Below are 24,269 nucleotides of genomic sequence, written 5' to 3'. Positions count from 1 at the left end.
GAATACTTAAGCGCGGTCCTTTGGGATGATGAGCGATGAGTCCTTCACTAGGTAACGTTACAGGAAGGTTTCAGCTGAGTGACGCAACTCCAACAAAGAGGAGAGAAATAAGTTCAATCTGCATGCAGAGTGTCAACGCCTCTCAAAGACGGTAGACACAGAGCCTCTACACAAACTCACAGGGCTGCTGTCTACATGTTATCGCGAGTGAGACGAGAATGCTAGCCTGCTAAATTCTGACAGTGGCACCCTTTTAATCATGTTAGCATTAGCATAAGTGGCTAGTTCTCGACACATTTGCCAGTCGATTAAGAGCATTGGGCCAGTAACCGAAAGGTCGCTGGTTAGAATCTCAGAGCCAGGGCCTCGCGAGTGGCGCAGTGGTCTAAGGCACTGCATCACAGTGCTGGCTGTTCCACTAGAAATTCTGGGTTCGAGTCCAGGCTCTGTCACAGCTGGCAGCGACCGGGAGTCCCATGGGACTGCGCACAATTGGCCCAGCGCCGTCCGGATTAGGGGAGGGTTTGGCTGGCAGGGATGTCCCATTGTGCACTAGCGACTCCTGTGGCGGGCCGGGCGCAGTGCACGCTGACACGGTCGCCAGGTGCACAGTGTTTCCTCCGACACATTGGTACAGCTGGCTTCCGGGTTAAGTGGGCATTGTGTCAAGAAGCAGTACGGCTTGGTTGGGTTGTGTTTCAGAGGACGCACGGCTCTTGCCCTTCGCCTCTCCCGAGTCCATGCGGGAGTTGACTGTTTCAAGACTGTAACTACCAATTGGATACCACGAAAAGGGGGTAAAAGTTGTTTTTTTATTATAAAAAAAATAAAAATAATCTCAGAGCCAACTAGGGGAAAAATCTGTTGATATGCCCTTGAGCAAGGCTCTTAACCTTAATTGCTCCTGTAAGTCACTCTGGATAAGAGAGTCTGCTAAATGATCCAAAAATCCCAAAATGTAAATGTAAATCACATCTTTTACAAACGCTCTCTCCTAAGCATAGTGCATGTTTGAAAGACAGCAGTAATTTCCAGTCAGTGTTGTGTTGTGGAGGATAGGATGCTAAAGGTATATCAAGGTATAAATTAGTTCCTAAACGCTCCTGCTAGTGCAGTGTGCTAATTAGCCTGCTCGAGCACCAGAGGTTAGGCTAATTGATGCTGGCTGTGATAGCTCCAAGGTACTCCATCCCTGAGGTGTTAAACAGCTTATTCTCATATCCGTGCTAACACTGCTGTAAAAGCCTGGCCTATGGCAGCATTTGGTGCTGGAGGAGCCTGGCCTATGGCAGCCTTCAGTGCTGGAAGAGCCTGGCCTATGGCAGCCTTTGATACTGTAGAGCCTGGCCTATGGCAGCCTTTGGTGCTGGAAGAGCCTGGCCTATGGCCGCTTTTGATACTGTAGAGTCTGGCATATGGCAGCCTTTGGGTCTGTTTGATACATGCGGCATCAGACTGGCCCCAAAAGGCAGATTGAATTCCTGCTTTACTCAATACCAGTTCCATTAACACATTCCTCAAAAATGCCTAGATTCCGATAGGCTAGAACTGCACCACGAGGCTAGCGAGGGTAAGTGAGTGTGTGTCTGTTGAGTCAGACAGTTCATATGTCTGCGACACCATGTCGCAAGATGATGCAGCCATGTGTGCCAACTTAGTCTGGTGCCACAAGCTCTTATCGCCTGTCACATGTCATTTTGATGTAACAGCGGTGACGGGAGATGCTGGATTGGTGCAAACTGAATGACCCAACGCCATTCTGTCACGACAGTCACAAGAGCTGTGAGATACTCTGTGCTTTTCTTCAGTAAGTCGATTTTGGACTCCGACACCCTATCTCTCAACGCTGCTGACAGAGAGTCCAAGTGTGAAATAAATGAAAGAAAAGAAAATGACTCCACCAAGGCCATTAAAGCCCTTGCCAACGTTGTCTTAACGCTCAATGTTGATGAATCTGTCCTTAGATGGAAAAAGCAAACCGCTGGAGATTTCAACAGATACCATGCAACGGAAAACCTAAATTCTCTCAGAGTTCAGCATCAACATCAAACCATGGTGCTCCACATCAAAACACACCAGGCAGAGAGAGTTCTAGGTGAGGGTTGAGAGAGGAGTGGAAGGGGGCTGGTCTAGGGGCGTGAGGATGGCACATCTGAGCCATGTTGATATGTGGTGAGGAGTTGCTAGTGAACACACATACAGTGTGTGTGTGTGTGTGTGTGTATCTATGTGTGAGATACACTATGGCACTTCCAGTGCTACCCTGCAAGAGGCCTGCGTAACGACAACAGATTACACCTCCCGACAGCGCTACAGAACGGCCAACACACAGCACAACACTTTAAAAGGAACCTTTGATGTCACGGAACTACTGTATAATTAGCAGCGTCTTCCAGTGGGGACTTTTCTGTGGCGACACTTTCTAATAGAAGCAACCGATAAGGCATGAAAATGTTTTTTTAGTACTTTCAGAGTTCTGGGTCATCTGTTAGATTTGACATTAGTGTAACATCCAAGCTGGTTTAAGAGAGACATCTGTCTATAAAAAGCCACTGGCAAAGCAGAGAGATGTCCATAAAACGTCCACAGAAATTGCTTTCCAACCGTAACTCTTTTCGGAGTCCCCATTTATAGATCCAATACAAATATTAGCATTATAAAAGGTGCAGAGGTCAAATCCATGAGCATGCTCTGTGATACGGTAAGAACTGTACGCCCTCTCCTCTTCCGTCTCCGCCAACCCTTCTTGGTCACCTGTGCTACATGTGACCAGTGATCCCAACATATAGTTCCCTCTAGTGGACAAACAAGTTAAAATAACCATTGACAGACAACATATGCAATGACATATAAACAGGCCAAAACGGCTCCTATGGTTTGCCATTTAGACTTCAACACTTAGCATGATGGAGTATACAGTTGCATACGCGGTAACACATCCTCGGTAGACTAACGGTTCTTCTTCCCTAGTCACTGATCTAAGAAGCCTATATTTATCTGTAATTTACAAAAGCCCCATTGGTATACATTTACAATAAAGTAGGACCGCATACCAAATAAATCAAAATGACACACTGTAGGTGCATTGCCCCTAGTGGGTATTTTCAAAGCTGTTCCCATGGGCATTTGGGCACCTAGGGCATTTCTAGAGTGCTGATAATTTACACTAAAGCTGTGTATTGTTGTGCTGTACAGGAAATGCTTTTTCATGTTCAACAAACATCCTACTTGTTAATCTCCTGTTCGGTGGGGGGTGAAGCAAGGAGAGAGAGAGAAAGAGAGAGAGAGTGTGAGTGAGTGAGTGAGTGAGTGAGTGAGTGAGAGAGTGAGAGAAAAAAAGAAAGAAAGAAAGAAAGAAAGAAAGAAAGAAAGAAAGAAAGAAAGAAAGAAAGAAAGAAAGAAAGAAAGAAAGAAAGAAAGAAAGAAAGAAAGAGTGAACACAGACGATTCATCAGAGGGGAAGCCAGGATTTTCACTGGAGCAATCTGCAAACAATGCCGAGAATAACACAAACAGATTACCAGAGATAACTGTGGCGGATACCCAGCTATTTGTCCTGCGGTACGACGCTGTAATGACTCAGAAGCGGCTGTCGTCTTTCCACGTACAAAATGTTCCCTGGAACTCCCGGGGAGCGGAGAGAGGAGTAGGGTATGAGAGAATAAGGGATAGCGATAGAGAAAACAATAATGATGTCTGAACATCTCTTCCTCTCCGCTGAGCAAGGAGAGAGGGAGAGGGAGAGGGAGAGGGAGAGAGTGTGAAGGGTCTGTGAGGAGAAGGCGTGGAGATGAAGCATGTCTCACGGAGTAGACTAGAGTTGCAGCGTGGGCAGTAAAGCATCTCTCCCATGGCTCTCTCCCTACACTACAGTTATATCCATCCATAGGGTTTCATAGCCAGGGGCCATTAGATCAGCTCTTAACACATCCAGCTTAGTACCATTGTCCAGTAATGGATCCTGGGTCAGGGCATCTAGCCTGCCTCGTTTGCAATCCAAACCAATTCAACAATGCACTTCAGTGGAATAAATGTACCCAGCCAGAAGGGCAGCCATCTGCGCATTGCGCTTCATGTGTCATGCATTAGCATGACCCTTAAGTATATCTACACTGTTTAACATCGCTGATTGGCAGAGGCATCGGTAACTGGATCACAACTATGTGAATCCATGTGTGTACCAAATGGAACCCTATTTCCTATATAGTGCACTACTTTAGACCAGGGCCCTATTCCCTATATAGTACACTACTTCTGACCAGGGCCCTATTCCCTATATAGTGCACTACTTTAGACCAAGGCCCACTGGGCCCATAGGGCTCTGGTCAAAAGAAATGCACTACATCGCAGCCCACGACAGTTAAATGAGTGTGTCAGACCATCTGCAAGTGGAAATATTGGCTCCAACTTCAAACACTGCTGGGATGGCGGCGCAACAGAGGTCTGGTTCAGTGAGTGCATATCCCCAGGCTTTGGAGAGAAATAGTAAGATATACTACATCCAGACTTCAATCTCTATCCCAAGATACTATATCAACCCTCAAGCAGCTATGATCAAGCCTGAAAATCCACAGCTACTATGGCAAGAGGCAGAAAAGCACAGGGATAAATATCCCCTTCTCTAAGTGTGTAGAGAGTGTGTAGAGCTTAGGGGACACTGCGTTATGTCCCTGCCTGGTCTCTCTCTGGTCCTCCTCCTGTCCTGAGGCTGCAGACCATATGTCCCCTCACAGGTCTCCAGCCATCCATCAATCAGAGGAGAGTGAGAAAGACACCACATGACCAGAAGACCCTTTCAAAGCATCGTTATAGCACATCCCTGACCCCTCTCAGTCTGACCTCTCCCCCTCCCTCCCTCTCTCCATCTTGGAGAGCAGCTATTACAGTCAGTGTGGTTTTAGAACTAGCCAACGTGATGTGACAGACTGCAGAAGAAGACTTGAGGCTGTACCTCTGTCCACCCTGCTTACCTTCCCCCACTCCTTACACATATGCTAGCCTTCAGACTGCATTAAAAAACCACATGATGCCAGCAGCAACGGCTGTTGCTTTCACAGCTAGTCGAAGGCCTAGCTTACTGAGATACAGACACACAGAGACAGGCTTGACCTCTGAATCTCATATACTTGTTGTACTCAGTCCCTGACAAACAACATGCAGCTAGTTTCTAAACAGCCTTGAGTTTCACTTAGCAAGCCACTTCTGGGAGAAACTGTTCCATGTCAAATTGAAATCTCCAGCTCCACTGCCTCCAGTAGTCAGACCCAGTGTGTGTGTCAATGGGCTGCAGTGCATTGAAGGGGCTGGGATAGGGGGACTGTGTGGGCAGGAGCTGGTGATGGGATCAGCTTCCGCTTGGCTGGGTAAAGCCCCACTAGGCCCAGTGTGTTGTGACAGTGTGTCAGTCAGGCCTGTGCTGTGGTCCCTCTGGGGCCCTCTGGCTGGAGGTGCTCAGTAGCCCCCTCTATTCACTTCCCTAATCCCCCTGTTATGACAGCAAGAGATGGCGTCAACGTGCCCCATTGTCCAGATCCTAATCTAACCCGTTAGCCAATTAGGAAATGGCCGGCCTTCCTAATGCCTGAGAATTAGTGGGATGGATTATGGTGCCATTCAGTGCTGTCCGGCCGCTACGGGAGACCGGGAGTCGGGTAACGTGGGGTGGAGAGGGCTGAGCGAGGGCACTGACGAAAAGCTGCTTTCGCCCGCACTTTCTGTTCATTGGTGGCGGTGGTAACGCACGGCCACTTAGCCGTGGATGTGCTTAGTCACTGTTTTCATAGACTGCTGCCTGAATCAACCCGATTAGATGTCGGATACACTTTAATAAACCTTCATTGAACTAAGAGAAAGAAAGAGAGAGAGAGAGAGAGAGAGAGAGAGAGAGAGAGAGAGAGAGAGAGAGATAAATATGTGAGAAAGAAGGTTGCGTTTTCATTGGGGGATACAGTGGCACAAATTATTAACAAGCACATAATCCCTATCCCATGTCCCTATCCCATCACACAACAACAGAGTGCTTTTGTTCACAAGCGCAGTGAGGTAAAAAACACGTGGTGGCCCTCATTCAACATGTCCAAGGTTTTACTAAACTAATCTGCAAATTGATGATCACTAATGTGGGATTGATTGGGGGACCTGAGCATCGACAAAACCCTTCTGAGGCTCGTTGGCATGACGACAGCAGGTCCTCCGCCCCACTCACCTTTCCCAGAATTGCATTAATAGATTGGCCCTCCTGGAGGTGCTGGTGGACGGCCGTGTGAGGCGGCCTGGAGTGATCGATGACTGACCTCTCAGAGACCTCGTGAGAGAGAAAGAGAGAGACAGAGATGGAAGGAGAGAGAGTGAGGGGGGAGAGAAAGCGAGAGAGGAGGGAGAGAGATCGAGAAGGATAGAGAGAGAGAGATGGAGTAAGCAGGGGGAGCGAGAAAGTGGTTGAGGAGGAAGGAAAGAGACAGAGAGAGAAAGAAAGAAAGCCAGAAAGATGGAGATTGAGAGGGAGCACTGACTTCATCTTCTCATTGAAGGCTGTAAAACCCTCAGGGTAAGAGGTATGAATCTGCCAGCTCAGCTTCACTCATAATTAATCATACACACCCGAACACTAATACTACCTAGCATTATACCATCACACAGGAACACTATTACTACCTAGCATTATACCATCACACAGGAACACTATTACTACCTAGCATTATACCATCACACAGGAACACTATTACTACCTAGCATTGTACCATCACACAGGAACACTATTACTACCTAGCATTGAACCATCACACAGGAACACTAATACTACCTAGCATTGAACCATCACACAGGAACACTATTACTACCTAGCATTGAACCATCACACAGGAACACTAATACTACCTAGCATTGTGCCATCACACAGGAACACTATTACTACCTAGCATTGTGCCATCACACAGGAACACTATTACTACCTAGCATTGTACCATCACACAGGAACACTATTACTACCTAGCATTGTGGCATCACACAGGAACACTATTACTACCTAGCATTGAACCATCACACAGGAACACTATTACTACATAGCATTGTGCCATCACACAGGAACACTAATACTACCTAGCATTGAACCATCACACAGGAACACTATTACTACCTAGCATTGAACCATCACACAGGAACACTAATACTACCTAGCATTGAACCATCACACAGGAACACTATTACTACCTAGCATTGTGCCATCACACAGGAACACTATTACTACCTAGCATTGTGCCATCACACAGGAACACTATTACTACCTAGCATTGAACCATCACACAGGAACACTATTACTACCTAGCATTGTGCCATCACACAGGAACACTATTACTACCTAGCATTGTGCCATCACACAGGAACACTATTACTACCTAGCATTGTGCCATCACACAGGAACACTAATACTACCTAGCATTGAACCATCACACAGGAACACTATTACTACCTAGCATTGAACCATCACACAGGAACACTAATACTACCTAGCATTATACCATCGCACAGGAACACTATTACTACCTAGCATTGAACCATCACACAGGAACACTATTACTACCTAGCATTGAACCATCACACAGGAACACTATTACTACCTAGCATTGAACCATCACACAGGAACACTAATACTACCTAGCATTGAACCATCACACAGGAACGCTATTACTACCTAGCATTGTGCCATCACACAGGAACACTATTACTACCTAGCATTGACCCATCACACAGGAACACTATTACTACCTAGCATTGTGCCATCACACAGGAACACTATTACTACCTAGCATTGTGCCATCACACAGGAACACTATTACTACCTAGCATTGTGCCATCACACAGGAACACTATTACTACCTAGCATTGACCCATCACACAGGAACACTATTACTACCTAGCATTGTGCCATCACACAGGAACACTATTACTACCTAGCATTGAACCATCACACAGGAACACTATTACTACCTAGCATTGAACCATCACACAGGAACACTATTACTACCTAGCATTGTACCATCACACAGGAACACTTTTACTACCTAGCATTATACCATCACACAGGAACACTATTACTACTTAGCATTGAACCATCACACAGGAACACTATTACTACCTAGCACTGAACCATCACACAGGAACACTATTACTACCTAGCATTGAACCATCACACAGGAACGCTATTACTACCTAGCATTGTGCCATCACACAGGAACACTTTTACTACCTAGCATTATACCATCACACAGGAACACTATTACTACTTAGCATTGAACCATCACACAGGAACACTATTACTACCTAGCACTGAACCATCACACAGGAACACTTTTACTACCTAGCATTGAACCATCACACAGGAACACTATTACTACCTAGCATTGTGCCATCACACAGGAACACTATTACTGCCTAGCATTATACCATCACACAGGAACACTATTACTACCTAGCATTGAACCATCACACAGGAACACTATTACTACCTAGCATTGTGCCATCACACAGGAACACTATTACTACCTAGCATTGTACCATCACACAGGAACACTATTACCACCTAGCAATGTGCCATCACACAGGAACACTATTACTACTTAGCATTATGCCATCACACAGGAACACTATTACTACATAGCATTGTACCATCACACAGGAACACTATTACTACCTAGCATTGTACCATCACACAGGAACACTATTACTACCTAGCATTGTGCCATCACACAGGAACACTATTCCTGCTTAGCATTGAACCATCACACGGGAACACTATTACTACCTAGCATTGTACCATCACACAGGAACACTATTACTACCTAGCATTGTACCATCACACAGGAACACTATTACTACCTAGCATTGAACCATCACACAGGAACACTATTACTACCTAGCATTGTACCATCACACGGGAACACTATTACTACCTAGCATTATACCATCACACAGGAACACTATTACTACCTAGCATTGTACCATCACACAGGAACACTATTACTACCTAGCATTGTACCATCACACGGGAACACTATTACTACCTAGCATTATACCATCACACAGGAACACTATTACTACCTAGCATTGTACCATCACACAGGAACACTATTACTACCTAGCATTGTACCATCACTGATGACTGGGTGCCATGGACATGATATCTACAATGTAAGACAAATGACAGTATGTACATTACATTACGTTCCCTTTAGGAGTAGCTGCAAGACATCCATTGATACACTTGTTGCGAGTTCTCCGACCATATTCTTTGAGTGGAAGGGTGTTACAGTGCAAGCCCTCCCCATGTCCATCTCCAACCTGCGACTCAGTCCATAGCCATGCTATTCAATGGTCTGTAATGGTCTGCATAGCAGCATCCTGTTGGAATGTCTGAAGCCATTACCTTCTATGAAATGAGTGAGAGTGGAAGCTCCTTTCACTGGCAGTCACATATCAGTCTCTTGCCACTGAGATGTAAGACCAAGGATATAGTAGAGAGAACTCAGGTACACTGGGATTTGTGTCTGATATGGACAGCAATGTGTTAGCTGCAGAGATAACATTGACACCAATAGGATTGTCCGTCCTCTACCAGCTCTATCAGAAAAAAATTAATTGAAAGTTATTTTAAGTCCAGTAAAAAAGGCTCAATCTGAGTCTGGGAAACCAGTCTTAAAAGTATATCTAATGCCAGTCCCAGATCACACCACATTCAGATCTCTCAGTGAAAGATTCTGCTAAAACTACTGAAGCATAGAAGAGTGGAAGTGAAGTTTTCCCTAGCCCCTCTAGCTGTGCCTGGGAATCTGGGGAGCTAGCCCCACTCAGGCAGCAGTCAAACAGAGACGTGAGTGATGAAGCAACCTGGAGATGTTGACAGTGACAGATTGGTTATTCATCCAGCTTGTCATCAGAGGCTTCCAGTACTTGGGGGGGTTCATCATCAGTGTTTTGGTGGAATCTTAAGTCTGATACCAAACTCCCTCAAGTAACTGTCTACAGTACAAACAACAAGCCAAACAATGTTGAGCAAACATTTCACAATCCAGCACCATCATATAGCCAACTTTCTGTAAAAGTCAGTTTTCTGACATGGAAATGATAGTCAACATTCCACCATGTACATTGCCTGTACCGTACCTACCCCTAAAGAAAGACTTGATCATGGTGTCTGTGTCCTTGTGGAACAGGCTGACGCTCAGAACATGTATTCTCCTCCTTCCAGGGTTCGTACTCTTTCATCACATTTCAAACATCCCTTTGGTCTCGTGCCGCATCTGAGCCCCGAGAGAATCAAAGCAGTCACTTTTGGGGTTACAGTATGACACAATAATTCTGCAACCTGGAGACACTTGACAGCAAATACAGAGGTGCTTGGAGGCGCTAGGCATCCACTCAAACCAGTCCCTTTAATCTGGGGAGATCCAAAAACAAGAGAAAAGACAACAACGCTTTCTTTCCCCTCACAGCTGTTTCACTCTGTATCCATAGACTACAGGAGCCTCGTCATACACACACACAGCCCAACCCAGGCAGGTATGGAGAGAGAGAGAGAGAGAGAGAGAGAGAGAGAGAAAGAGAGGGATGGAGAGATAGACACACACACTGACACACACACACACAGATTGGGGGCGAGCTGATGTCATCCGTTTGGATGTGTGGCCCCGGGGTGGGTGTGTGTGTGTGTGTGTGTGCGTGTGTGTGTGTGTGTGTGTCTGTGTGTAGCCCAGACACAGTGGGACTGATGGTGGATGTGAAAGTGCTGCTGTCAGCTTAATCCTCACACTGCAGCCAGAGATGTCCCTATCCCGGCCAGAGACCACATCACCACCCAATGACACAATCTGTTTGTCAGGGACGCCTGCCTGCCTGTCTCCATGGCTGTCTACCTGCCTGCCTACTCTGATTCAGTTATAACACCCTATCACAGCCAGTTAGGCCTGAAGCTTAGGGCGGCCATACTAGCAGACAACAGGCCCACATACCATCATGACCCTATTTGGTTCCATGGCTGAGCTCTGGATTGCTCCATTGCTTTCTGAAGTGGTTTTCACCCAGGTCGTTTATTTGCTACAGCCCTACAGTCATGGGAGCCATTTTGTCAGTTTGGATTGAAGCGTTAGAGTCTCTTGAGTCCTGCTTGGGAGTTGAACCCATTACCGTGTTGGGTCAGAGGGGGAAACAATCAGCACCCTACATGATGGCAATCATCCACACAGCAACCTCTGACCCTTTAAATCCAAAGGTTGAGCCACACCAGGAGCCTCTATCACCACCAGCTGTGTGTGTGTGTGTCTCGCTCTGCGTGTGTGTTGTGTGTGAGTGTGTGTATTTGCTATTCATGTGTGTGTATTTTCTATTCATGTGTGTGCATTTACTGTGTGTGTGTGTGTGTGTGTGTGTGTGTGTGTGTGTGTGTGTGTGTGTGTGTGTGTGTGTGTGTGTGTGTGTGTGTGTGTGTGTGTGTGTGTGTGTGTGTGTGTGTGTGTGTGTATTTACTGTGTGTGTGCTCAGTGATTTCCAAGATGGCGTAGCAGTCGGATGTGTGTTTGTCTTGTCCTGTAAATAGTCCGTTTTTCCGTGTATATTTTAATCTCACTTTCCACCTACGATCTAAATATACTTTCCTGCAACCCGCCCCACCCAATGAGGTACGGAACTGCTATTTTTATACGTTATAACTGGAACCTCCATCAGAAGCTAGCCAGCTAACCAGCTATTAGCTAGTAGTCACTGTTAGCCATGGCTAGCGGTCCTCAGTCAATACCTGCCAGTCTGCACAGCACGATATTGGACTGTTTTTCTCCACCACATCACCGGATTCCTGCCGCTAGCTCTGGGCCATTACACCGAATCATCGCAGCTAGCTAGCTGCAATCGAGTAGCTACCGCTAGCTAATGTCTCTGTCCCGAAGAAAGCACCAGTTAGCCTTGAGCTAGCCTCGAGCTAGGCCCATCTCCAGGCTAGCCGAAGAGGTATACCCGCTAATTCGTGGGCTACAATACCTCTTTTGCCAATTGGCCTGGACCCTTTATTGTTGACATGGAGCCCCACCGATTCATTCAACAGGCTTTTCCATTGCGTTGTCACCGAAGACCCATTTGCTCTCCCCGGTCCGCTAGCTTTCTGAACACCGTGCCTCCCGCTCGCCTAGCATAGTAGCGACTACCGAACGTCCCCAGGACTCACCTACTGCTGCTCATTGGACCCTATGATCATTCGGCTACACATGCCTCTCTCTAATGTCAATATGCCTTGTCTTCTGCTGTCTCGGTTAGTTCTTAGTCCAGCTCAATATGCCTTCGATAACTTTTTGTCACACAACCCACACATGGGTAGACCTCACCTGGCTTAGCTGGCGCCTCCAAAGATGCAAGCTCTCTCATCATCACTCAATGCCTACGTTTACCCCCACTGTACTCACATCCTACCATACACTTGTTTGTACATTATGCCCTGAATCTATTCTATCACTCCCAGAAATCTGCCCCTTTTATTCTCTGTTCCCAACGCACTAGACAACCCGTTCTTATAGCCTTTAGCCATACCCTTATCCTAGTCCTCCTCTGTTCCTCTGGTGATATAGGGGTTAACCCAGGCCCTGTAGCCCCCAGTTCCACACCTATTCCCCAGGCGCTATCATTTGTTTACTTCTGTAACCGTAAAAGCCTTGGTTTCATGCATGTTAACATCAGAAGCCTCCTCCCTAAATATGTTTTATTCAATGCTTTAGCACAGTCCGCAAACCCTGATGTTCTAGCCGTGTCTGAATCCTGGATTAGGAAGGCCACCAAAAATTCAGACATTTCCATCCCCATCTACAACACTTTCCGTCAAGATAGAACTGCCAAATGGGGCGGATTTGCAATCTACTGCAGAGATAGCTTGCAGAGTTCAGTTTGAGCTTCTACTTTGAAAAATCCACCTTTGCATAAATAAGTCTCTGACTGTTGCCGCTTGTTATAGACCCCCCTCAGCCCCCTGCTGTGCCCCGGACACCATATGTGAATTGATTGCGCTCCATCTATCTTCAGAGTTCGTACTGTTAGGTGACCTAAACTGGAATATATATCTAACCTAGATGCCCTCAATCTCAGACAAATTATCAAGGAACCTACCAGGTACATCCCTAAATCCGTAAACATGGGCACCCTCATAGATATCATCCTAGTTAAACTGTAAACTCTCCCCCCAGACTCACATTAAGCATCTCCAATCCAAAATGAAACTTAGAATCCGCTTCCTATTTCGCAACAAAGCCTCCTTCATTCATGCTGCCAAACATACCCTCGTAAAACTGACTATCCTACCGATCCTTGACTTTGACGATGTCATTTACAAAATAGCTTCCAACACTCTACTCAGCAAACTGGATGTAGTCTATCACAGCACCATATGTAGTCACCAAAGCCCCATATACTACCCACCACTGCCACCTGTATGCTCTCGTTGGCTGGCCCTCGCTACATATTCATCGCCAAACCTACTGGCTCCAGGACATCTATAAGTCTTTGCTAGGTAAAGCCCCACCTTATCTCAGCTTATTGGTCTCCATAGCAACACCCACCCATAGCACGCGCTCCAGCAGTTATATTTCACTGGTCATCCCCAAAGCCAACACTACCTTTGGCCGCCTTTCCTTTCAGTTCTCTGCTGCCAATGACTTGAACAAATTGCAAAAAAATCACTGAAGCTGGAGACTTATATCTCCTTCACTAACTTTAAGCATCAGATGTCAGAGCAGCCCATCTGTAAGTAGCACACCCAACTACCTCATCCCCATATTGTTACTATTTTTCTTTTTACCCTTTTGCACCCCAGTATCTCTACTTTCACATCATCATCTGCACATCCATCACTCCAGTGTTAATGCTAAATTGTAATTATTTCTTCACTGTGGCCTATTTATTGCCTTACCTCCCTAGCCTTACTACCTTTGCACACACTGTACATAGATGTTTCTATTGTGTCTTTGATTGTACGTTTGTTTATTCCATTTGTAACTCTGTGTTGTTGTTGCTTTGCAGGTCAGTAAGGTCAGTAAACTAGAGGGGGAATTCACATCATACTAGTAGTGGGAGATGTGGAAGGTCAATAAACTAGACGGGAATTGCCATCATACTAGTAGTGGGAGATGTGGCAGGTCAGTAACCAGAGAGGGAGGGGTTTAACAATGTTCATGGCATCCCTTTACAATGAGAAGTTTCCCCTGTCGTTCCCTGACATTTGCTTAATGGCTGCTCCAATTAGCGAGGAACGTGGCGATACACACACACACACACACACACACACACACACACACAAAGAGAGGAGAGTGGTGGAGTGGAGAGATAGAGATAAAGTGTTTTCCCTGAAGCCCTCTCCTGTCTCTAGTAGCTCCAGCATAGCAACCATAGACTATCAGAGGTGTATACAGGATCACTTCAGAGAGTGAAAAGCCATTTATTGCATATCACTTTCCTCTTGAGTGACTGGAGTTTATACATGAGTGTAGCCAGTGTGAAATGGCTAGCTATTTAGGTACAATGCTTTTTGGGTGACGGTTGGCGGTAGGCGATGTGTTCAGAGGGACAGAAGCAACACTGTTACATGAGCAACACACACAACTTGAAAGATGGCATTTTTGGTGATGATTTCAAATGGTACTTGGAATGATTAAGGTATACAAGTATGTGACATTTAGATCTCAACATACACTGCTATACACCACAACAATAGCATACTGAGAACACAGTCGTGGCCAAAAGTTTTGAGAATGACACAAATATTAATTTCCACAAAGTTTGCTGCTTCAGTGTCTTTAGATATTTTTGTCAGATGTTACTGTGGAATACTGAAGTATAATTACAAGCATTTTAGAAGTGTCAAAGGCTTTTTATTGACAATTACATGAAATTGATGCAAAGAGCAAAGAGTCAAGAACCTTCTTTTTCAAGACCTCTGCAATCCGCCCTGGCATGCTGTCAATTAACTTCTGGGCCACATCCTGACTGATGGCGGCCCATTCTTGCATAATCAATGCTTGGAGTTTGTCAGAATTTGTGGGTTTTTGTTTGTCCACCCGCCTCTTGAGGATTGACCACAAGTTCTCAATGGGCTTAAGGTCTGGGGAGTTTCCTGGCCATGGACCCAAAATATTGATGTTTTGTTCCCCCAGCCACTTAGTTATCACTTTTGCCTTATGGCAAGGTGCTCCTTCATGCTGGAAATGGCATTGTTCGTCACCAAACTGTTCCTGGATGGTTGGGAGAAGTTGCTCTCGGAGGATGTGTTGGTACCATTCTTTATTCATGGCTGTGTTCTTAGGCAAAATTGTGAGTGAGCCCACTCCCTTGGCTGAGAAGCAACCCCACACATGAATGGTCTCAGGATGCTTTACTGTTGGCATGACACAGGACTGATGGTAGCGCTCACCTTGTCTTCTCTGGACAAGCTTTTTTTCCGGATGCCCCAATCGGAAAGGGGATTCATCTGAGAAAATTACCTCAGCAGTCCAATCCCTCAGCAGTCCAATCCCTGTACCTTTTGCAGAATATCAGTCTGACCCTGATGTTTTTCCTGGAGAGAAGTGGATTCTTTGCTGCCCTTCTTGACAACAGGCCATCCTCCAAAAGTCTTTGCCTCACTGTGCGTGCAGATGCACTCACACCTGCATGCTGCCATTCCTGAGCAAGCTCTGTACTGATGGTGCCCCGATCCCACAGCTGAATCAACTTTAGGAGACGGTCCTGGCGCTTGCTGGACTTTCTTGGGCACCCTGAAGCCTTCTTCACAACAATTGAACCGCTCTCCTTGAAGTTCTTGATGATCCGATAAATGGTTGATTTAGGTGCAATCTTGCTGGCAGCAATATCCTTGCCTGTGAAGCCCTTTTTGTGCAAAGCAATGATGATGGCACGTGTTTCCTTGCAGGCAACCATGGCTGACAGAGGAAGAACAATGATTCCAAGCACCACCCTCCTTTTGAAGCTTCCAGTCTGTTATTCGAACTCAATCAGCATGACAGAGTGATCTCCAGTCGTGTCCTCATCAACATTCACACCCGTGTTAACGAGAGAATCACTGACATGTGACTTTTGTGGCAGGGCTGAAATGCAGTGGAAATGTTTTTTGGGGGATTCAGTTCATTTTCATGGCAAAGAGGGACTGTGCAATTAATTGCAATTAATCTGATCACTCTTCATAACATTCTGGAGTATATGCAAATCACCATCATATAAACTGAGGCAGCAGACTTTGTGAAAATTTATATTTGTGTCATTCTCAAAACTTTTGGCCACGACTGTACATTGGATCAATTTACACAAAGTAAATGCAAAAACACTGATTTTGCTGTTAACTGCTCTATTGAGGAAAGTTTGACATACTTTGACTGTGATATGTGGTTGTCCCACCTAGCTACCTGAAGTTGAATGCACTAACTGTAAGTGGATTAGAGCGTCTGGAGGAGAGCTCTGGATGAGAGCGTCTGCTAAATGACTCAAATGTCAGTGTGATGTAAAGGATCCTGTCATCTGAAATGAAACTAGGCTACGTGACGTGAAACAACAAAGAGTAACTGACCCCAAACTTAGTCACCAGTTCTTCAAATGATACTCAAGTTAATATGAAAATCATAAATAATAAAAGACATTCTATGCATTATTCATGACATTTTTCTTCCCTCGCAGCTCTCCTACTTTTCGCTCGCGGCACAAAATGTGTTCTAGAAATGTACTCACCAACTTGCTGTGTGGAGTAAATAATGGCTTGAGGAAAATGTTTTATAGAATTAATCATGAAAATGAAATACATATTTACAGAGAAGAAGGTGGGGTTTGTGTGTGTGTGTGTGTGTGTGTGTGTGTGTGTGTGTGTGTGTGTGTGTGTGTGTGTGTGTGTGTGTGTGTGTGTGTGCGTGCGTGTGCGTGCGTGTAAGGGGAGCATGAACACAGGCAGTCAGATGGAAAAAGGGGTTGAATGAGGGGGGTTTCCATACGCTGCGTATATTCACAGATAGTGTAACAACGTGTCTCTGTTGTGTGAATTACACTCTCTATCGCACAAGGCTATTTTCCTTTCCCTTCCGTTCTCTTTAACACGCATAACTTTAAACGTGACATAATAGATAAACAGGGAATACAATGTATATGTAAATGGGTGCTTGACTTGTCTACTGAATGAACATCTGATGAGTTTTGTGTCTCTGATCGGTTAAAGTCATTAATTCATCACCATATTGTTGCCAGTGAATCAGGAAAGTCAATTACTGACACTGTTCCTGTTTAAACACACATTAAAAATAGATCCGTGGACATACAGTATAAAGCAGAAGGCTACTGTACGTCCTGTATGAGCAACATTTGAAAGCTTATGAAGAATTCACATCCAAACAGATCTGAGGGACACTGTTTTCTCTAAAGCAGGGCTCTTCAACTTTTTCACGTTTTGTCTAATCATCAGGTAAATTAAGGTGGCAAGGAGAAGTAATCAACTTTTTAAAATGAATACATTGTGTAGATAGTTTTCCATTATTTTGACCTCCCCACAATATAATTGGAAGTGGAAGTGTAAACTCTAACATAGCCTATTAGTTCTAAAGTTAACTCCAAACACATTTTCCCTAATAGCAGCTGTTAAGCTGATTAAACAAAGGTTAGCCATGTGTTGACAAAAATGTATATCCAAGTCAAGAAAGCTTACCAGCAGCCAGTGGCACTTGCCGCGTCTGGTACTCGGGTGTGCTTTTTCAAAGCCTATGTCAGACACTTCAGTGAGTGTAATTAGCTCAATGTTAGGAGTAGAGGAGTAAAGTTGACATCATTAGAACGATATACTCCTCTTAAATACTGTAGGTATATCATTAAAAATGTGTTTATTCTGTTGCTAGCGATATTCATAAAAACATTGAGATATTGAGGACCCTAGATGACATACCCCTTCTCTAGAGTGTTCTCTTTTCCCACTTTACCTTCTCTTTCCTCCCACTCCCCCCCCCCCCCTCCATCTCTCACCTCCCCTCTGCCTCCTACTTTCTCTATGTCCTCTCATGGCAGCATGGTTCTGTCCCTCCCTCCCTTCCTCCCTTTCCCTCCCTCTCTGGCTTTCCCATCCCCCTCTCTCCTGTCCTCTCCCTCTCATGGTATTTCCTCTTTCCTTAGTAATTTTCCATTCATACTGGATCGAATTACCGTCCCGCTCCGAGGCCCTTCCCACATGCGGCCCCTCTCTCTCTAACAGCCCAGCCACATCCATAGCACATCCATCTGAGGGCCACCATCTCTCGCCCTCCCTCTCTCTTTTACTTCCTCTCTCTCTCTCGCTCGACTCTCACTCTCTCACTCTCCCTCTCTCTCTCTGTCCCCTCTCCCTCAGTCTCCCTCTCTCTCTATCTCCCCCTCTTTCGAGCTCTCTCTCTGCCACCAATAATCCATCCAGCCTTCCACAACGGGACTGCCAGCTCTGCACAAACTCTAATTGGATCATTTTAAAGGTGCTCACCATGACCACTCTCACCAATGTAATTATGTTTTTTCCTCCTCCTTCATTTAATGCTGTGGGCTGGGACAGACGGGAAGAACTCAGAGCAGTGCCCTTCTACAGAACGGCTGAAACACTTTTGGTTTTACAGTTGGGCTAATCCAATTTCACCCACAGAGAAATCATCCCATGCCATATATATATACTTTTCAACAGGCTTTTTTATGGGCCACCGTAAAAGCCATTCAAGTAGTGTTGAATATCTCCGTCTCATTGATTTCAACCAGTGAAAAAAAGGGGGTCTTTGTGTCTGTCTGTCTGTTCTCTCTCTGTACATACATATATATGTATCTCTCTCTCTCTCTACCCACAGCTGGTTTCTCTGCTAAAACCCCTCCAAACTCTCCTCTCCTCCGCCACCTGTAAAGTAATTCCGGAATGTTCTCCACAAACTCCCCTGACAGAATGCAAATGAGCAGATTTTTCTAGGGATTCATTCCAGCACTTTTCAGGCGATTAGGGGAAGTCAATCAGATGAATAATATATGGACTATCAAAACGCCACAGTGTGGGGCAGGAGGAGAATGGAGGGGGGAGGTGCCATCAGCAGCTTAGTGACAATACACACTACACCTCTGTGTGCAGGACAGAGACATGGGAGAGGACACGCTACACCTCTGTGTGCAGGACAGAGACATGGGAGAGGACACGCTACACCTCTGTGTGCAGGACAGAGACATGGGAGAGGACACGCTACACCTCTGTGTGCAGGACAGAGACATGGGAGAGGACACGCTACACCTCTGTGTGCAGGACAGAGAAATAGGAGAGGATTTTGGATGTTGAGTGGAAACTAGACTAAGGACACAAACACTTGGGGCAAAACCTGCACAACACAACACCTGCACAGTCTCCAACAGGTGAAATTAAATTCTATTCTGTTCCATTAAATTCAGCATTCCTCAATTTGCTCAATCCTCAGATATATGCCTACAATAGAAATAACTGAGTGAGTTGACTGGCAGCACTCTTTAAGACCTAACTGCATATTCTGAGGGACAAAAAAGCTATTATTTTAATGCACCTATCTGATCCAGGAGAGGTGACGGTGAGAACAGCAGTCTATGGGGCAGCAGCACAGAGACAGGGGATGATGAGAACAGCTCTCTATGGGGCAGCAGCACAGAGACAGGTGATGATGAGAACAGCATTCTAATGGGCAGCACCACAGAGACAGGTGATGGTGAGAACAGCATTCTAATGGGCAGCACCACAGAGACAGGAGATGATGAGAACAGCAGTCTATGAGGCAGCAGCACAGAGGCAGGTGATGATGAGAACAGCATTCTAATGGGCAGCACCACAGAGACAGGTGATGATGAGAACAGCAGTCTATGAGGCAGCAGCACAGAGGCAGGTGATGATGAGAACAGCATTCTAATGGGCAGCAGCACAGAGACAGGTGATGGTGAGAACAGCAGTCTATGGGGCAGCAGCACAGAGACAGGTGATGGTGAGAACAGCAGTCTATGGGGCAGCAGCACAGAGACAGGTGATGGTGAGAACAGCAGTCTGAGGCAGCAGCACAGAGGCAGGTGATGGTGAGAACAGCAGTCTATGGGGCAGCAGCACAGAGACAGGTGATGGTGAGAACAGCAGTCTGAGGCAGCACCACAGAGGCAGGTGATGGTGAGAACAGCAGTCTGAGGCAGCAGCACAGAGGCAGGTGATGGTGAGAACAGCAGTCTGAGGCAGCAGCACAGAGGCAGGTGATGGTGAGAACAGCAGTCTATGGGGCAGCAGCACAGAGGCAGGTGATGGTGAGAACAGCAGTCTGAGGCAGCAGCACAGAGGCAGGTGATGGTGAGAACAGCAGTCTATGGGGCAGCAGCACAGAGGCAGGTGATGGTGAGAACAGCAGTCTATGGGGCAGCAGCACAGAGGCAGGTGATGGTGAGAACAGCAGTCTGAGGCAGCAGCACAGATGCAGGTGATGTTGAGAACAGCAGTCTATGGGGCAGCAGCACAGAGACAGGTGATGGTGAGAACAGCAGTCTGAGGCAGCAGCACAGAGGCAGGTGATGGTGAGAACAGCAGTCTATGAGGCAGCAGCACGGAGCTGAAGTGTCTCCACTACAAGGCATCACTGCATCCTTCCCTGCGTGGACTCATCACTACCACTCCTCCTATTGATCTGTCCATCTCAAGGCCATAAGACATCACTGTTGACCCCAATCCTGACTCACACATGCCTTCACACCTCCCCTCCTCAGCAGACCTGAGTAACAGAAGGAAAGAGTCATTTGACTTCCTCCCTTCCTCAGCAGACCTGAGTAACAGAAGGAAAGAGTCATTTGACTTCCTCCCTTCCTCAGCAGACCTGAGTAACAGAAGGAAAGAGTCATTTGACTTCCTCCCTTCCTCAGCAGACCTGAGTAACAGAAGGAAAGAGTCGTCTGACTTCCTCCCTTCCTCAGCAGACCTGAGTAACAGAAGGAAAGAGTCGTCTCTGCTTTTAGTCTGTGTGCTCTGTCAAATGATAGCAGGGTCTCTTACACCTGGTCATGTTCATTTTATAGAGGTTGTAGCTCAGTGTAATGGACTAAATACCATTGCAGACATCACAGATGTCGTGTTGATGACTGGGCTGTACTTACAACATGAGTCAACAGGTTTAATTGAATCCATTCCATTTAACATTTGCTTGTGCCCAGCCAGTAACCCGAGGACAGTAGCAGCTGTGTGGCGGTAAGGAGACGTCCTACATCACGTCAGTAACCAACCCCTTGGTAGAAGTAGAGTACTAGAATGAATGGCCGTGTGAGTCATTACTGGGGCTATTTGAACCTTTCTGTGTCTTCCACCTGCCGCGCTCCGCAAGCATTCATCTCCCTACCTTCAAGACCAATGATATCGGAATGCACTGCGCGGGTTGAGCATCGCGCCGCTCATGTGTGTGTGTGTGTGTTCGTGTGTTCGTGTGTGTGTCAAACAGGGAGTAGCAGTACTGAGTGGATGTGCAGGGGTACAAGGTCATTGAGGGAGCCATGTACATTCTGTGCAACTAGAGGTAAAGTAACTAGGCAACATGACAGATAACATAGAGTAGCAGCAGTGTATGTAGTGTGTGTGTATGTAGTGTGTGTGTGTGTGTGTGCGTGTGTGGGTAGAGTCCAGTGTGTGTGTGTGTGTGTGGGTAGAGTCCAGTGTGTGTGCTTAGAGTTAGTACAAAAACAGGTAGTCCAGGTAGCCATCTGATTAGCTATTTAACAGTCTTGTTTAGTAGTCCTACGGCTTGGAGGTAGCAGCCGTTCAGGGTTCTGTTGGTTCCAAACTGGGGGTGGGTGTGTGTGTGTGTGTGTGTGTGTGTGTGAGAGATAACCATGCGGTGAAGTCTGTACCTGCCCTGACAGTCCCTGAGCCCAGGGGATGGAAGCCCCTTATCAGGCGTACTCAGTCCTGCAGTGGAGCGGTGCATCCGTTCACACAGAAACACCACCGCCAAGGAAATATAGGGGGAATAATTAAATACACTGGGGAGGAAAGACACTGATTTATGTGTGTGTGTGTGTGTCTGGTGTGTGCGTTTCTGCCTGTGTGTAAACCTTAATCGCTGTATTTGTAGTCCCTCAGCGAGCGGTCCTAGACCAGGGGGAAATGAAAGAGAGACTGCAGGGGGAGAAAAAAATGATCAGGAAAATAATAAGTCTCGGTTCCGACACAAATATTACTCCGCTGTGATGGATGATAGTTGAAAGCCGAGGAGAGAGAAACTTCAAAGACTTCTTTACAGTGGCAGAGAAATGTTGGGAAGAGGACAAATTGAACTGGGTGTCTTTGTGTAAGACCCAATAACAATCCAAAGAAGGCTGTGTGTGTGTGTGTGAGTGTGAGATTGAGTGTGTGTGTGAGAGAGAGAGAGAGAGAGAGAAACAGAGGAGACTGAGTCATGGCCATAATTAAAGGAGTCCGGCAGCAGAGAGATCTCACACTGAGCAGTCATCAATGCTCTGGTGTTGACTGACAGGCAGGAAGACAGGTGACATCTGAGGCAGACTGAATAAAGAGAATACTGTAGAGACTAAACATTGCTGACTGACATTTCTCTCTAATGCAATGAGATGCTGAACACTAGACCATGTGAGGTCAGAAGAGGAGTAACTCTCCAAAGTCAAATTGTTCAATCATGAAGACTAAATGTAACCTAACGCCTCAATTCAGTCTTATGTAGCAACATTTGAAATTGTGTGTTTTACATTGCATAAAGGTAGAGACTGACAGCTACAAAATAGTATATCATACACTGCAGTTGACGAACAACGCTCAAGTAATTCTACTTTGAAAGGTGATAAACTTGTAACCCCACTTTTGAGAAAATGGCCCTTGAATGTTTTGGTACACCTACTGGAGAGCTCTTCTTTGTGTACACCTATTCACAATCGTTCACACCCTCTTAAGCCTTAGAAGATTCACACGTGAAGCCATGTGGTAGACAGAGAGAGTAAGGTAGCGTAGTAAACAATCACAGATTTCAAGACTAATACTGGTGAAAGTAGGACTCTACAATAAGGAAAAACTACAGGTAAAAATACACTTTATGCTCATCTGACTTTGGTGCATGTTGCTCTTCACATGACAAACACACACTATATCAAATAATGCACAGGATACAGAAGGTGTAAACGGTACAGTGAAATAGTTACTTGCTTATATACAGAGTAGCAATATGAAAAATAGAAAGTGTCCAGATAAAAATATTGTGTAAATATTTTATATTTATTAAATGTTGCTTATCTAGACACTAGGGGTGTGCCGAGTAGTCGGACAAAACAAGTATCATAACGGATATGGGCTATTTTCGGGATACGATTATGATCCAAGTATTTTTTGCAATTATCTGTGTTCGTAAAAAAGTTTTTCTGGGTGCCAGAAAGCATGTTTCTCACGTGTCAGTCACACCGTTTCTAAACCATACTGTACTGTCTTTGAGTCAGTCATGTATGTGGTCTAAATAACTCAACAGGATAGTTTGCCTGTCTGTAAAGAGAAGGGCGGGCTGTATGTTTATCCTGCTGCTCTGATTGGATAGAGTGAAACTGTATTTCTCTGTCCACTCACTTCATAGCTTCACCCGATCCCTTTTCCTGGCATGTTTTTGGTTATACCCTTGGTATACGGTCTGATATACCACGGCTTTCATCCAGTCAGCATTCAAGGCTCGAACCACCCAGTTTATAATTACTATCAAGCTATCAATGTACATAATATCTAAAAAGTGGGGCAAGAGTAGGGAAAAAATATGAAGCGCTAATGTGCATTCTGACTGAGTGACAGTAAACCTGGCTGCCCTCTGTAAATTGAGGACACAGACACACACACATACACACCCACCCCTCTGCACGCTGTTCCTAATCTGCAGCTTTTTTGCAGTGATATTTTGCCAACATCTATATAGGCATATTAAAAGCATCCAATCCGACTATCTACTGTCAATTTACGGATACGATTACGAATACGAGTATGGCCATTGTCGGCACACCCCTATCAGACACAATTGTCTAAATTGATGGGCCATGTGAATGAAATGCTATTACCACCCCCCAGCCACATCTAGCTAAGTGGATCACTATTATCTAGACATGTACACATGTTCATGAAATACAATAGATGGCCCTAATCACCCCCAGACACACCTGCCTAACTTGATGGGTCATGTAATCGTGATCTGCCGAAGTGGAATCATTTGCTTAGACATGTAGCTAGCTAGATAAACAATAAATCATAATCCTAA

At 45.7% G+C, this 24,269-nt stretch overlaps 1 protein-coding gene across 14 annotated transcripts in view; it reads right to left on the bottom strand.

Annotated features, from left to right (window-relative positions):
- LOC110499983 (membrane-associated guanylate kinase, WW and PDZ domain-containing protein 2) overlaps window positions 1-24,269 on the bottom strand; it is a 285,735-nt gene that overhangs the window by 88,241 nt on the left and 173,225 nt on the right. Inside the window, exon 1 of one of the 14 annotated variants that reach the window (XM_090213768.1) lies at window positions 3,522-3,649. The exons of the other annotated variants lie outside the window; for them this stretch is intronic. The gene's annotated coding sequence lies outside the window, so the exon portion shown is untranslated. Of the gene's footprint in view, window positions 1-3,521; window positions 3,650-24,269 lie in introns of those variants that run through there. 14 annotated transcript variants of the gene reach the window in all.

The sequence above is a fragment of the Oncorhynchus mykiss genome, chromosome 21 (genome assembly GCF_057628025.1).
Source record: "Oncorhynchus mykiss isolate SJ-2025 chromosome 21, ASM5762802v1, whole genome shotgun sequence".
In the NCBI taxonomy this organism is placed as follows: Eukaryota; Metazoa; Chordata; class Actinopteri; order Salmoniformes; family Salmonidae; genus Oncorhynchus; species Oncorhynchus mykiss.
This window is presented reverse-complemented; position numbering and strand designations above follow the sequence as displayed.